Genomic DNA, 17,373 nt, shown 5'->3' with positions numbered 1-17,373 from the left:
GGTTTCCATATATGTGCACCAAAAACCAAAAGTTTGGAAGTCTATATCTCGGCTTCTATAAGTACTAGCTTTAAAAATCCAACGGTTTTGTCTTAGTTTCGACGTTCTGAATCCAACGAGACTATTCCCAAAGTCGTAGCTCTTTTACTAACCGAGATACAAACTTTTGGTTTCCATATATGTGCACCAAAAACCCAAAGGTTGGAAGTCTGTATCTCGGCTTCTATAAGTACTAGCTTTAAAAATCCAACGGTTTTATCTTAGTTTTGACGTTTTGAATCCAACGAGACTATTACCAAAGTTGTAGCTCTTTTACTAACCGAGATACAATTTTTTGGTTTCCATATATGTGCACCAAAAACCCAAAGGTTGGAAGTCTGTATCTCGGCTTCTATAAGTACTAGCTTTAAAAATTCAACGGTTTTATCTTAGTTTCGACGTTCTGAATCCAACGAGACTATTCCCAAAGTCGTAGCTCTTTTACTAACCGAGATACAAACTTTTGGTTTCCATATATGTGCACCAAAAACCCAAAGGTTGGAAGTCTGTATCTCGGCTTCCATAAGTACTAGCTTTAAAAATCCAACGGTTTTGTCTTAGTTTCGTTGTTCTGAATACAACGAGATTATTCCCAAAGTCGTAGCTCTTTTACTAACCGAGATACAAACTTTTGGTTTCCATATATGTGCACCAAAAACCAAAAGTTTGGAAGTCTATATCTCGGCTTCTATAAGCACTAGCTTTAAAAATCCAACGGTTTTGTCTTAGTTTCGACGTTCTGAATCCAACGAGACTATTCCCAAAGTCGTAGCTCTTTTACTAACCGAGATACAAACTTTTGGTTTCCATATATGTGCACCAAAAACCCAAAGGTTGGAAGTCTGTATCTCGGCTTTTATAAGTACTAGCTTTAAAAATCCAACGGTTTTGTCTTAGTTTCGTTGTTCTGAATCCAACGAGACTATTCCCAAAGTCGTAGCTCTTTTACTAACCGAGATACAAACTTTTGGTTTCCATATATGTGCACCAAAAACCAAAAGTTTGGAAATCTATATCTCGGCTTCTATAAGTACTAGCTTTAAAAATCCAACGGTTTTGTCTTAGTTTCGACGTTCTGAATCCAACGAGACTATTCCCAAAGTCGTAGCTCTTTTACTAACCGAGATACAAACTTTTGGTTTCCATATATGTGCACCATAAACCAAAAGTTTGGAAGTCTATATCTCGGCTTCTATAAGTACTAGCATTATAAATCCAACGGTTTTGTCTTAGTTTCGACGTTCTGAATCCAACGAGACTATTCCCAAAGTCGTAGCTCTTTTACTAACTGAGATACAAACTTTTGGTTTCCATATATGTGCACCAAAAACCAAAAGTTTGGAAGTCTATATCTCGGCTTCTATAAGTACTAGCTTTAAAAATTCAACGGTTTTGTCTTAGTTTCGTTGTTCTGAATCCAACGAGACTATTCCCAAAGTCGTAGCTCTTTTACTAATTAAGATACAAACTTTTGGTTTCCATATATGTGCACCAAAAACCAAAAGTTTGGAAGTCTATATCTCGGCTTCTATAAGTACTAGCTTTAAAAATCCAACAATTTTGTCTTAGTTTCGACGTTCTGAATCCAACGAGACTATTCCCAAAGTCGTCGCTCTTTTACTAACCGAGATACAAACTTTTGGTTTCCATATATGTGCACCAAAAACCCAAAGGTTGGAAGTCTGTATCTCGGCTTCTATAAGTACTAGCTTTAAAAATCCAACGGTTTTGTCTTAGTTTCGTTGTTCTAAATCCAACGAGACTATTCTCAAAGTCGTAGCTCTTTTACTAACCGAGATACAAACTTTTGGTTTCCATATATGTGCACCAAAAACCAAAAGTTTGGAAGTCTATATCTCGGCTTCTATAATTACTAGCATTAAAAATCCAACGGTTTTGTCTTAGTTTCGACGTTCTGAATCCAACGAGACTATTCTTAAAGTCGTAGCTCTTTTACTAACCGAGATACAAACTTTTGGTTTCCATATATGTGCACCAAAAACCAAAAGTTTGGAAGTCTATATCTCGGCTTCTATAAGTACTAGCATTATAAATCCAACGGTTTTGTCTTAGTTTCGTTGTTCTGAATCCAACGAGACTATTCCCAAAGTCGTAGCTCTTTTACTAACCGAGATACAAACTTTTGGTTTCCATATATGTGCACCAAAAACCCAAAGGTTGGAAGTCTGTATCTCGGCTTTTATAAGTACTAGCTTTAAAAATCCAACGGTTTTGTCTTAGTTTCGTTGTTCTGAATCCAACGAGACTATTCCCAAAGTCGTAGCTCTTTTACTAACCGAGATACAAACTTTTGGTTTCCATATATGTGCACCAAAAACCAAAAGTTTGGAAGTCTATATCTCGGCTTCTATAAGTACTAGCTTTAAAAATCCAACGGTTTTATCTTAGTTTCGACGTTCTAAATCCAACGAGACTATTCCCAAAGTCGTAGCTCTTTTACTAACCGAGATACAAACTTTTGGTTTCCATATATGTGCACCAAAAACCAAAAGTTTGGAAGTCTATATCTCGGCTTCTATAAGTACTAGCTTTAAAAATCCAACGGTTTTGTCTTAGTTTCGACGTTCTGAATTCAACGAGACTATTCCCAAAGTCGTAGCTTTTTTACTAACCGAGATACAAACTTTTGGTTTCCATATATGTGCACCAAAAACCCAAAGGTTGGAAGTCTGTATCTCGGCTTTTATAAGTACTAGCTTTAAAAATCCAACGGTTTTGTCTTAGTTTCGTTGTTCTGAATCCAACGAGACTATTCCCAAAGTCGTAGCTCTTTTACTAACCGAGATACAAACTTTTGGTTTCCATATATGTGCACCAAAAACCAAAAGTTTGGTAGTCTATATCTCGGCTTCTATATGTACTAGCTTTAAAAATCCAACGGTTTTGTCTTAGCTTCGACGTTCTGAATCCAACGAGACTATTCCCAAAGTCGTAGCTCTTTTACTAACCGAGATACAAACTTTTGGTTTCCATATATGTGCACCAAAAACCCAAAGGTTGGAAGTCTGTATCTCGGCTTTTATAAGTACTAGCTTTAAAAATCCAACGGTTTTATTTTAGTTTCGACGTTTTGAATCCAACGAGACTATTACCAAAGTTGTAGCTCTTTTACTAACCGAGATACAATTTTTTGGTTTCCATATATGTGCACCAAAAACCCAAAGGTTGGAAGTCTGTATCTCGGCTTCTATAAGTACTAGCTTTAAAAATCCAACGGTTTTGTCTTAGTTTCGTTGTTCTGAATCCAACGAGATTATTCCCAAAGTCATAGCTCTTTTACTAACCGAGATACAAACTTTTGGTTTCCATATATGTGCACCAAAAACCAAAAGGTTGGAAGTCTGTATCTCGGCTTCTATAAGTACTAGCTTTAAAAATCCAACGGTTTTATCTTAGTTTCGACGTTCTAAATCCAACGAGACTATTCCCAAAGTCGTAGCTCTTTTACTAACCGAGATACAAACTTTTGGTTTCCATATATGTGCACCAAAAACCAAAAGTTTGGAAGTCTATATCTCGGCTTCTATAAGTACTAGCTTTAAAAATCCAACGGTTTTGTCTTAGTTTCGTTGTTCTGAATCCAACGAGACTATTCCCAAAGTCGTAGCTCTTTTACTAACCGAGATACAAACTTTTGGTTTCCATATATGTGCACCAAAAACCCAAAGGTTGGAAGTCTGTATCTCGGCTTTTATAAGTACTAGCTTTAAAAATCCAACGGTTTTGTCTTAGTTTCGTTGTTCTGAATCCAACGAGACTATTCCCAAAGTCGTAGCTCTTTTACTAACCGAGATACAAACTTTTGGTTTCCATATATGTGCACCAAAAACCAAAAGTTTGGAAGTCTATATCTCGGCTTCTATAAGTACTAGCTTTAAAAATCCAACGGTTTTATCTTAGTTTCGACGTTCTAAATCCAACGAGACTATTCCCAAAGTCGTAGCTCTTTTACTAACCGAGATACAAACTTTTGGTTTCCATATATGTGCACCAAAAACCAAAAGTTTGGAAGTCTATATCTCGGCTTCTATAAGTACTAGCTTTAAAAATCCAACGGTTTTGTCTTAGTTTCGACGTTCTGAATTCAACGAGACTATTCCCAAAGTCGTAGCTTTTTTACTAACCGAGATACAAACTTTTGGTTTCCATATATGTGCACCAAAAACCCAAAGGTTGGAAGTCTGTATCTCGGCTTTTATAAGTACTAGCTTTAAAAATCCAACGGTTTTGTCTTAGTTTCGTTGTTCTGAATCCAACGAGACTATTCCCAAAGTCGTAGCTCTTTTACTAACCGAGATACAAACTTTTGGTTTCCATATATGTGCACCAAAAACCAAAAGTTTGGTAGTCTATATCTCGGCTTCTATATGTACTAGCTTTAAAAATCCAACGGTTTTGTCTTAGCTTCGACGTTCTGAATCCAACGAGACTATTCCCAAAGTCGTAGCTCTTTTACTAACCGAGATACAAACTTTTGGTTTCCATATATGTGCACCAAAAACCCAAAGGTTGGAAGTCTGTATCTCGGCTTTTATAAGTACTAGCTTTAAAAATCCAACGGTTTTATTTTAGTTTCGACGTTTTGAATCCAACGAGACTATTACCAAAGTTGTAGCTCTTTTACTAACCGAGATACAATTTTTTGGTTTCCATATATGTGCACCAAAAACCCAAAGGTTGGAAGTCTGTATCTCGGCTTCTATAAGTACTAGCTTTAAAAATCCAACGGTTTTGTCTTAGTTTCGTTGTTCTGAATCCAACGAGATTATTCCCAAAGTCATAGCTCTTTTACTAACCGAGATACAAACTTTTGGTTTCCATATATGTGCACCAAAAACCAAAAGGTTGGAAGTCTGTATCTCGGCTTCTATAAGTACTAGCTTTAAAAATCCAACGGTTTTATCTTAGTTTCGACGTTCTAAATCCAACGAGACTATTCCCAAAGTCGTAGCTCTTTTACTAACCGAGATACAAACTTTTGGTTTCCATATATGTGCACCAAAAACCAAAAGTTTGGAAGTCTATATCTCGGCTTCTATAAGTACTAGCTTTAAAAATCCAACGGTTTTGTCTTAGTTTCGACGTTCTGAATCCAACGAGACTATTCCCAAAGTCGTAGCTCTTTTACTAACCGAGATACAAACTTTTGGTTTCCATATATGTGCACCAAAAACCAAAAGTTTGGAAGTCTATATCTCAACTTCTATAAGTACTAGCTTTAAAAATCCAACGGTTTTGTCTTAGTTTCGACGTTCTGAATCCAACGAGACTATTCCCAAAGTCGTAGCTCTTTTACTAACCGAGATACAAACTTTTGGTTTCCATATATGTGCACCAAAAACCCAAAGGTTGGAAGTCTGTATCTCTGCTTCTATAAGTACTAGCTTTAAAAATCCAACGGTTTTGTCTTAGTTTCGTTGTTCTGAATCCAACGAGACTATTCTTAAAGTCGTAGCTCTTTTACTAACCGAGATACAAACTTTTGGTTTCCATATATGTGCACCAAAAACCAAAAGTTTGGAAGTCTATATCTCGGCTTCTATAAGTACTAGCATTAAAAATCCAACGGTTTTGTCTTAGTTTCGACGTTCTGAATCCAACGAGATTATTCCCAATGTCGTAGCTCTTTTACTAACCGAGATACAAACTTTTGGTTTCCATATATGTGCACCAAAAACCCAAAGGTTGGAAGTCTGTATCTCGGCTTTTATAAGTACTAGCTTTAAAAATCCAACGGTTTTGTCTTAGTTTCGTTGTTCTGAATCCAACGAGACTATTCCCAAAGTCGTAGCTCTTTTACTAACCGAGATACAAACTTTTGGTTTCCATATATGTGCACCAAAAACCAAAAGTTTGGAAGTCTATATCTCGGCTTCTATAAGTACTAGGATTAAAAATCCAACGGTTTTGTCTTAGTTTCGACGTTCTGAATCCAACGAGACTATTCCCAAAGTCGTAGCTCTTTTACTAACTGAGATACAAACTTTTGGTTTCCATATATGTGCACCAAAAACCAAAAGTTTGGAAGTCTATATCTCGGCTTCTATAAGCACTAGCTTTAAAAATCCAACGGTTTTGTCTTAGTTTCGTTGTTCTGAATCCAACGAAACTATTCCCAAAGTCGTAGCTCTTTTACTAACCGAGATACAAACTTTTGGTTTCCATATATGTGCACCAAAACCCAAAGGTTGGAAGTCTGTATCTCGGCTTCTATAAGTACTAGCTTTAAAAATCCAACGGTTTTATCTTAGTTTCGACGTTCTGAATCCAACGAGACTATTCCTAAAGTCGTAGCTCTTTTACTAACCGAGATACAAACTTTTGGTTTCCATATATGTGCACCAAAAACCCAAAGGTTGGAAGTCTGTATCTCGGCTTCCATAAGTACTAGCTTTAAAAATCCAACGGTTTTAGCTTAGTTTCGTTGTTCTGAATCCAACGAGACTATTCCCAAAGTCACAGCTCTTTTACTAACCGAGATACAAACTTTTGGTTTCCATATATGTGCACCAAAAACCCAAAGGTTGGAAGTCTGTATCTCGGCTTCTATAAGTACTAGCTTAAAAAATCCCACGGTTTTATCTTAGTTTCGACGTTCTGAATCCAACGAGACTATTACCAAAGTTGTAGCTCTTTTACTAACCGAGATACAATTTTTTGGTTTCCATATATGTGCACCAAAAACCCAAAGGTTGGAAGTCTGTATCTCGGCTTCTATAAGTACTAGCTTTAAAAATCCAACGGTTTTGTCTTAGTTTCGACGTTCTGAATTCAACGAGACTATTCCCAAAGTCGTAGCTCTTTTACTAACCGAGATACAAACTTTTGGTTTCCATATATGTGCACCAAAAACCAAAAGTTTGGAAGTCTATATCTCGGCTTCTATAAGCACTAGCTTTAAAAATCCAACGGTTTTGTCTTAGTTTCGACGTTCTGAATCCAACGAGACTATTCCCAAAGTCGTAGCTCTTTTACTAACCGAGATACAAACTTTTGGTTTCCATATATGTGCACCAAAAACCCAAAGGTTGGAAGTCTGTATCTCGGCTTTTATAAGTACTAGCTTTAAAAATCCAACGGTTTTGTCTTAGTTTCGTTGTTCTGAATCCAACGAGACTATTCCCAAAGTCGTAGCTCTTTTACTAACCAAGATACAAACTTTTGGTTTCCATATATGTGCACCAAAAACCAAAAGTTTGGAAGTCTATATCTCGGCTTCTATAAGTACTAGCTTTAAAAATCCAACGGTTTTGTCTTAGTATCGACGTTCTGAATCCAACGAGACTATTCCCAAAGTCGTAGCTCTTTTACTAACCGAGATACAAACTTTTGGTTTCCATATATGTGCACCAAAAACCAAAAGTTTGGAAGTCTATATCTCGGCTTCTATAAGTACTAGCATTAAAAATCCAACGGTTTTGTCTTAGTTTCGACGTTCTGAATCCAACGAGACTATTCCCAAAGTCGTAGCTCTTTTACTAACTGAGATACAAACTTTTGGTTTCCATATATGTGCACCAAAAACCAAAAGTTTGGAAGTCTATATCTCGGCTTCTATAAGTACTAGCTTTAAAAATCCAACGGTTTTGTCTTAGTTTCGTTGTTCTGAATCCAACGAAACTATTCCCAAAGTCGTAGCTCTTTTACTAACCGAGATACAAACTTTTGGTTTCCATATATGTGCACCAAAACCCAAAGGTTGGAAGTCTGTATCTCGGCTTCTATAAGTACTAGGTTTAAAAATCCAACGGTTTTATCTTAGTTTCGACGTTCTAAATCCAACGAGACTATTCCCAAAGTCGTAGCTCTTTTACTAACCGAGATACAAACTTTTGGTTTCCATATATGTGCACCAAAAACCAAAAGTTTGGAAGTCTATATCTCGGCTTCTATAAGTACTAGCTTTAAAAATCCAACGGTTTTGTCTTAGTTTCGACGTTCTGAATCCAACGAGACTATTCCCAAAGTCGTAGCTCTTTTACTAACCGAGATACAAACTTTTGGTTTCCATATATGTGCACCAAAAACCAAAAGTTTGGAAGTCTATATCTCAACTTCTATAAGTACTAGCTTTAAAAATCCAACGGTTTTGTCTTAGTTTCGACGTTCTGAATCCAACGAGACTATTCCCAAAGTCGTAGCTCTTTTACTAACCGAGATACAAACTTTTGGTTTCCATATATGTGCACCAAAAACCCAAAGGTTGGAAGTCTGTATCTCTGCTTCTATAAGTACTAGCTTTAAAAATCCAACGGTTTTGTCTTAGTTTCGTTGTTCTGAATCCAACGAGACTATTCTTAAAGTCGTAGCTCTTTTACTAACCGAGATACAAACTTTTGGTTTCCATATATGTGCACCAAAAACCAAAAGTTTGGAAGTCTATATCTCGGCTTCTATAAGTACTAGCATTAAAAATCCAACGGTTTTGTCTTAGTTTCGACGTTCTGAATCCAACGAGATTATTCCCAATGTCGTAGCTCTTTTACTAACCGAGATACAAACTTTTGGTTTCCATATATGTGCACCAAAAACCCAAAGGTTGGAAGTCTGTATCTCGGCTTTTATAAGTACTAGCTTTAAAAATCCAACGGTTTTGTCTTAGTTTCGTTGTTCTGAATCCAACGAGACTATTCCCAAAGTCGTAGCTCTTTTACTAACCGAGATACAAACTTTTGGTTTCCATATATGTGCACCAAAAACCAAAAGTTTGGAAGTCTATATCTCGGCTTCTATAAGTACTAGCTTTAAAAATCCAACGGTTTTGTCTTATTATCGACGTTCTGAATCCAACGAGACTATTCCCAAAGTCGTAGCTCTTTTACTAACCGAGATACAAACTTTTGGTTTCCATATATGTGCACCAAAAACCAAAAGTTTGGAAGTCTATATCTCGGCTTCTATAAGTACTAGGATTAAAAATCCAACGGTTTTGTCTTAGTTTCGACGTTCTGAATCCAACGAGACTATTCCCAAAGTCGTAGCTCTTTTACTAACTGAGATACAAACTTTTGGTTTCCATATATGTGCACCAAAAACCAAAAGTTTGGAAGTCTATATCTCGGCTTCTATAAGCACTAGCTTTAAAAATCCAACGGTTTTGTCTTAGTTTCGTTGTTCTGAATCCAACGAAACTATTCCCAAAGTCGTAGCTCTTTTACTAACCGAGATACAAACTTTTGGTTTCCATATATGTGCACCAAAACCCAAAGGTTGGAAGTCTGTATCTCGGCTTCTATAAGTACTAGCTTTAAAAATCCAACGGTTTTATCTTAGTTTCGACGTTCTGAATCCAACGAGACTATTCCTAAAGTCGTAGCTCTTTTACTAACCGAGATACAAACTTTTGGTTTCCATATATGTGCACCAAAAACCCAAAGGTTGGAAGTCTGTATCTCGGCTTCCATAAGTACTAGCTTTAAAAATCCAACGGTTTTGGCTTAGTTTCGTTGTTCTGAATCCAACGAGACTATTCCCAAAGTCACAGCTCTTTTACTAACCGAGATACAAACTTTTGGTTTCCATATATGTGCACCAAAAACCCAAAGGTTGGAAGTCTGTATCTCGGCTTCTATAAGTACTAGCTTTAAAAATCCCACGGTTTTATCTTAGTTTCGACGTTCTGAATCCAACGAGACTATTACCAAAGTTGTAGCTCTTTTACTAACCGAGATACAATTTTTTGGTTTCCATATATGTGCACCAAAAACCCAAAGGTTGGAAGTCTGTATCTCGGCTTCTATAAGTACTAGCTTTAAAAATCCAACGGTTTTGTCTTAGTTTCGACGTTCTGAATTCAACGAGACTATTCCCAAAGTCGTAGCTCTTTTACTAACCGAGATACAAACTTTTGGTTTCCATATATGTGCACCAAAAACCAAAAGTTTGGAAGTCTATATCTCGGCTTCTATAAGCACTAGCTTTAAAAATCCAACGGTTTTGTCTTAGTTTCGACGTTCTGAATTCAACGAGACTATTCCCAAAGTCGTAGCTCTTTTACTAACCGAGATACAAACTTTTGGTTTCCATATATGTGCACCAAAAACCCAAAGGTTGGAAGTCTGTATCTCGGCTTTTATAAGTACTAGCTTTAAAAATCCAACGGTTTTGTCTTAGTTTCGTTGTTCTGAATCCAACGAGACTATTCCCAAAGTCGTAGCTCTTTTACTAACCAAGATACAAACTTTTGGTTTCCATATATGTGCACCAAAAACCAAAAGTTTGGAAGTCTATATCTCGGCTTCTATAAGTACTAGCTTTAAAAATCCAACGGTTTTGTCTTAGTATCGACGTTCTGAATCCAACGAGACTATTCCCAAAGTCGTAGCTCTTTTACTAACCGAGATACAAACTTTTGGTTTCCATATATGTGCACCAAAAACCAAAAGTTTGGAAGTCTATATCTCGGCTTCTATAAGTACTAGCATTAAAAATCCAACGGTTTTGTCTTAGTTTCGACGTTCTGAATCCAACGAGACTATTCCCAAAGTCGTAGCTCTTTTACTAACTGAGATACAAACTTTTGGTTTCCATATATGTGCACCAAAAACCAAAAGTTTGGAAGTCTATATCTCGGCTTCTATAAGTACTAGCTTTAAAAATCCAACGGTTTTGTCTTAGTTTCGTTGTTCTGAATCCAACGAAACTATTCCCAAAGTCGTAGCTCTTTTACTAACCGAGATACAAACTTTTGGTTTCCATATATGTGCACCAAAACCCAAAGGTTGGAAGTCTGTATCTCGGCTTCTATAAGTACTAGGTTTAAAAATCCAACGGTTTTATCTTAGTTTCGACGTTCTAAATCCAACGAGACTATTCCCAAAGTCGTAGCTCTTTTACTAACCGAGATACAAACTTTTGGTTTCCATATATGTGCACCAAAAACCAAAAGTTTGGAAGTCTATATCTCGGCTTCTATAAGTACTAGCTTTAAAAATCCAACGGTTTTGTCTTAGTTTCGACGTTCTGAATTCAACGAGACTATTCCCAAAGTCGTAGCTCTTTTACTAACCGAGATACAAACTTTTGGTTTCCATATATGTGCACCAAAAACCCAAAGGCTGGAAGTCTGTATCTCGGCTTTTATAAGTACTAGCTTTAAAAATCCAACGGTTTTGTCTTAGTTTCGTTGTTCTGAATCCAACGAGACTATTCCCAAAGTCGTAGCTCTTTTACTAACCTAGATACAAACTTTTGGTTTCCATATATGTGCACCAAAAACCAAAAGTTTGGAAGTCTATATCTCGGCTTCTATAAGTACTAGCTTTAAAAATCCAACGGTTTTGTCTTAGCTTCGACGTTCTGAATCCAACGAGACTATTCTTAAAGTCGTAGCTCTTTTACTAACCGAGATACAAACTTTTGGTTTCCATATATGTGCACCAAAAACCCAAAGGTTGGAAGTCTGTATCTCGGCTTCTATAAGTACTAGCTTTAAAAATCCAACGGTTTTGTCTTAGTTTCGTTGTTCTGAATCCAACGAGACTATTCTCAAAGTCGTAGCTCTTTTACTAACCGAGATACAAACTTTTGGTTTCCATATATGTGCACCAAAAACCAAAAGTTTGGAAGTCTATATCTCGGCTTCTATAAGTACTAGCTTTAAAAATCCAACGGTTTTGTCTTAGTTTCGACGTTCTGAATCCAACGAGACTATTCCCAAAGTCGTAGCTCTTTTACTAACCGAGATACAAACTTTTGGTTTCCATATATGTGCACCAAAAACCCAAAGGTTGGAAGTCTGTATCTCGGCTTCTATAAGTACTAGCTTTAAAAATCCAACGGTTTTATCTTAGTTTTGACGTTTTGAATCCAACGAGACTATTACCAAAGTTGTAGCTCTTTTACTAACCGAGATACAATTTTTTGGTTTCCATATATGTGCACCAAAAACCCAAAGGTTGGAAGTCTGTATCTCGGCTTCTATAAGTACTAGCTTTAAAAATTCAACGGTTTTATCTTAGTTTCGACGTTCTGAATCCAACGAGACTATTCCCAAAGTCGTAGCTCTTTTACTAACCGAGATACAAACTTTTGGTTTCCATATATGTGCACCAAAAACCCAAAGGTTGGAAGTCTGTATCTCGGCTTCCATAAGTACTAGCTTTAAAAATCCAACGGTTTTGTCTTAGTTTCGTTGTTCTGAATCCAACGAGATTATTCCCAAAGTCGTAGCTCTTTTACTAACCGAGATACAAACTTTTGGTTTCCATATATGTGCACCAAAAACCAAAAGTTTGGAAGTCTATATCTCGGCTTCTATAAGCACTAGCTTTAAAAATCCAACGGTTTTGTCTTAGTTTCGACGTTCTGAATCCAACGAGACTATTCCCAAAGTCGTAGCTCTTTTACTAACCGAGATACAAACTTTTGGTTTCCATATATGTGCACCAAAAACCCAAAGGTTGGAAGTCTGTATCTCGGCTTTTATAAGTACTAGCTTTAAAAATCCAACGGTTTTGTCTTAGTTTCGTTGTTCTGAATCCAACGAGACTATTCCCAAAGTCGTAGCTCTTTTACTAACCGAGATACAAACTTTTGGTTTCCATATATGTGCACCAAAAACCAAAAGTTTGGAAATCTATATCTCGGCTTCTATAAGTACTAGCTTTAAAAATCCAACGGTTTTGTCTTAGTTTCGACGTTCTGAATCCAACGAGACTATTCCCAAAGTCGTAGCTCTTTTACTAACCGAGATACAAACTTTTGGTTTCCATATATGTGCACCATAAACCAAAAGTTTGGAAGTCTATATCTCGGCTTCTATAAGTACTAGCATTATAAATCCAACGGTTTTGTCTTAGTTTCGACGTTCTGAATCCAACGAGACTATTCCCAAAGTCGTAGCTCTTTTACTAACTGAGATACAAACTTTTGGTTTCCATATATGTGCACCAAAAACCAAAAGTTTGGAAGTCTATATCTCGGCTTCTATAAGTACTAGCTTTAAAAATTCAACGGTTTTGTCTTAGTTTCGTTGTTCTGAATCCAACGAGACTATTCCCAAAGTCGTAGCTCTTTTACTAATTAAGATACAAACTTTTGGTTTCCATATATGTGCACCAAAAACCAAAAGTTTGGAAGTCTATATCTCGGCTTCTATAAGTACTAGCTTTAAAAATCCAACAATTTTGTCTTAGTTTCGACGTTCTGAATCCAACGAGACTATTCCCAAAGTCGTCGCTCTTTTACTAACCGAGATACAAACTTTTGGTTTCCATATATGTGCACCAAAAACCCAAAGGTTGGAAGTCTGTATCTCGGCTTCTATAAGTACTAGCTTTAAAAATCCAACGGTTTTGTCTTAGTTTCGTTGTTCTGAATCCAACGAGACTATTCTCAAAGTCGTAGCTCTTTTACTAACCGAGATACAAACTTTTGGTTTCCATATATGTGCACCAAAAACCAAAAGTTTGGAAGTCTATATCTCGGCTTCTATAATTACTAGCATTAAAAATCCAACGGTTTTGTCTTAGTTTCGACGTTCTGAATCCAACGAGACTATTCTTAAAGTCGTAGCTCTTTTACTAACCGAGATACAAACTTTTGGTTTCCATATATGTGCACCAAAAACCAAAAGTTTTGAAGTCTATATCTCGGCTTCTATAAGTACTAGCATTATAAATCCAACGGTTTTGTCTTAGTTTCGTTGTTCTGAATCCAACGAGACTATTCCCAAAGTCGTAGCTCTTTTACTAACCGAGATACAAACTTTTGGTTTCCATATATGTACACCAAAAACCCAAAGGTTGGAAGTCTGTATCTCGGCTTTTATAAGTACTAGCTTTAAAAATCCAACGGTTTTGTCTTAGTTTCGTTGTTCTGAATCCAACGAGACTATTCCCAAAGTCGTAGCTCTTTTACTAACCGAGATACAAACTTTTGGTTTCCATATATGTGCACCAAAAACCAAAAGTTTGGAAATCTATATCTCGGCTTCTATAAGTACTAGCTTTAAAAATCCAACGGTTTTGTCTTAGTTTCGACGTTCTGAATCCAACGAGACTATTCCCAAAGTCGTAGCTCTTTTACTAACCGAGATACAAACTTTTGGTTTCCATATATGTGCACCATAAACCAAAAGTTTGGAAGTCTATATCTCGGCTTCTATAAGTACTAGCATTATAAATCCAACGGTTTTGTCTTAGTTTCGACGTTCTGAATCCAACGAGACTATTCCCAAAGTCGTAGCTCTTTTACTAACTGAGATACAAACTTTTGGTTTCCATATATGTGCACCAAAAACCAAAAGTTTGGAAGTCTATATCTCGGCTTCTATAAGTACTAGCTTTAAAAATTCAACGGTTTTGTCTTAGTTTCGTTGTTCTGAATCCAACGAGACTATTCCCAAAGTCGTAGCTCTTTTACTAATTAAGATACAAACTTTTGGTTTCCATATATGTGCACCAAAAACCAAAAGTTTGGAAGTCTATATCTCGGCTTCTATGAGTACTAGCTTTAAAAATCCAACGGTTTTGTCTTAGTTTCGTTGTTCTGAATCCAACGAGACTATTCTCAAAGTCGTAGCTCTTTTACTAACCGAGATACAAACTTTTGGTTTCCATATATGTGCACCAAAAACCAAAAGTTTGGAAGTCTATATCTCGGCTTCTATAATTACTAGCATTAAAAATCCAACGGTTTTGTCTTAGTTTCGACGTTCTGAATCCAACGAGACTATTCTTAAAGTCGTAGCTCTTTTACTAACCGAGATACAAACTTTTGGTTTCCATATATGTGCACCAAAAACCAAAAGTTTGGAAGTCTATATCTCGGCTTCTATGAGTACTAGCTTTAAAAATCCAACGGTTTGGTCTTAGTTTCGACGTTCTAAATCCAACGAGACTATTCCCAAAGTTGTAGCTCTTTTACTAACCGAGATACAAACTTTTGGTTTCCATATATGTGCACCAAAAACCAAAAGTTTGGAAGTCTATATCTCGGCTTCTATAAGTACTAGCTTTAAAAATCCAACGGTTTTGTCTTAGTTTCAACGTTCTGAATCCAACGAGACTATTCCCAAAGTCGTAGCTCTTTTACTAACCGAGATACAAACTTTTGGTTTCCATATATGTGCACCAAAAACCAAAAGTTTGGAAGTCTATATCTCGGCTTCTATAAGTACTAGCTTTAAAAATCCAACGGTTTTGTCTTAGTTTCGACGTTCTGAATCCAACGAGACTATTCCCAAAGTCGTAGCTCTTTTACTAACCGAGATACAAACTTTTGGTTTCCATATATGTGCACCATAAACCAAAAGTTTGGAAGTCTATATCTCGGCTTCTATAAGTACTAGCATTATAAATCCAACGGTTTTGTCTTAGTTTCGTTGTTCTGAATCCAACGAGATTATTCCCAAAGTCGTAGCTCTTTTACTAACCGAGATACAAACTTTTGGTTTCCATATATGTGCACCAAAAACCAAAAGTTTGGAAGTCTATATCTCGGCTTCTATAAGCACTAGCTTTAAAAATCCAACGGTTTTGTCTTAGTTTCGACGTTCTGAATCCAACGAGACTATTCCCAAAGTCGTAGCTCTTTTACTAACCGAGATACAAACTTTTGGTTTCCATATATGTGCACCAAAAACCCAAAGGTTGGAAGTCTGTATCTCGGCTTTTATAAGTACTAGCTTTAAAAATCCAACGGTTTTGTCTTAGCTTCGTTGTTCTGAATCCAACGAGACTATTCCCAAAGTCGTAGCTCTTTTACTAACCGAGATACAAACTTTTGGTTTCCATATATGTGCACCAAAAACCAAAAGTTTGGAAATCTATATCTCGGCTTCTATAAGTACTAGCTTTAAAAATCCAACGGTTTTGTCTTAGTTTCGACGTTCTGAATCCAACGAGACTATTCCCAAAGTCGTAGCTCTTTTACTAACTGAGATACAAACTTTTGGTTTCCATATATGTGCACCAAAAACCAAAAGTTTGGAAGTCTATATCTCGGCTTCTATAAGTACTAGCTTTAAAAATTCAACGGTTTTGTCTTAGTTTCGTTGTTCTGAATCCAACGAGACTATTCCCAAAGTCGTAGCTCTTTTACTAATTAAGATACAAACTTTTGGTTTCCATATATGTGCACCAAAAACCAAAAGTTTGGAAGTCTATATCTCGGCTTCTATAAGTACTAGCTTTAAAAATCCAACAATTTTGTCTTAGTTTCGACGTTCTGAATCCAACGAGACTATTCCCAAAGTCGTCGCTCTTTTACTAACCGAGATACAAACTTTTGGTTTCCATATATGTGCACCAAAAACCCAAAGGTTGGAAGTCTGTATCTCGGCTTCTATAAGTACTAGCTTTAAAAATCCAACGGTTTTGTCTTAATTTCGTTGTTCTGAATCCAACGAGACTATTCTCAAAGTCGTAGCTCTTTTACTAACCGAGATACAAACTTTTGGTTTCCATATATGTGCACCAAAAACCCAAAGGTTGGAAGTCTGTATCTCGGCTTTTATAAGTACTAGCTTTAAAAATCCAACGGTTTTGTCTTAGTTTCGTTGTTCTGAATCCAACGAGACTATTCCCAAAGTCGTAGCTCCTTTACTAACCGAGATACAAACTTTTGGTTTCCATATATGTGCACCAAAAACTAAAAGTTTGGAAATCTATATCTCGGCTTCTATAAGTACTAGCTTTAAAAATCCAACGGTTTTGTCTTAGTTTCGACGTTCTGAATCCAACGAGACTATTCCCAAAGTCGTAGCTCTTTTACTTACCGAGATACAAACTTTTGGTTTCCATATATGTGCACCATAAACCAAAAGTTTGGAAGTCTATATCTCGGCTTCTATAAGTACTAGCATTATAAATCCAACGGTTTTGTCTTAGTTTCGTTGTTCTGAATTTAACGAGATTATTCCCAAAGTCGTAGCTCTTTTACTAACCGAGATACAAACTTTTGGTTTCCATATATGTGCACCAAAAACCAAAAGTTTGGAAGTCTATATCTCGGCTTCTATAAGCACTAGCTTTAAAAATCCAACGGTTTTGTCTTAGTTTCGACGTTCTGAATCCAACGAGACTATTCCCAAAGTCGTAGCTCTTTTACTAACCGAGATACAAACTTTTGGTTTCCATATATGTGCACCAAAAACCCAAAGGTTGGAAGTCTGTATCTCGGCTTTTATAAGTACTAGCTTTAAAAATCCAACGGTTTTGTCTTAGTTTCGTTGTTCTGAATCCAACGAGACTATTCCCAAAGTCGTAGCTCTTTTACTAACCGAGATACAAACTTTTGGTTTCCATATATGTGCACCAAAAACCAAAAGTTTGGAAATCTATATCTCGGCTTCTATAAGTACTAGCTTTA

The sequence above is a fragment of the Anthonomus grandis genome, unplaced genomic scaffold (assembly GCF_022605725.1).
Source record: "Anthonomus grandis grandis unplaced genomic scaffold, icAntGran1.3 ctg00000294.1, whole genome shotgun sequence".
Classification (NCBI taxonomy): Eukaryota; Metazoa; Arthropoda; class Insecta; order Coleoptera; family Curculionidae; genus Anthonomus; species Anthonomus grandis.
This window is presented reverse-complemented; position numbering follows the sequence as displayed.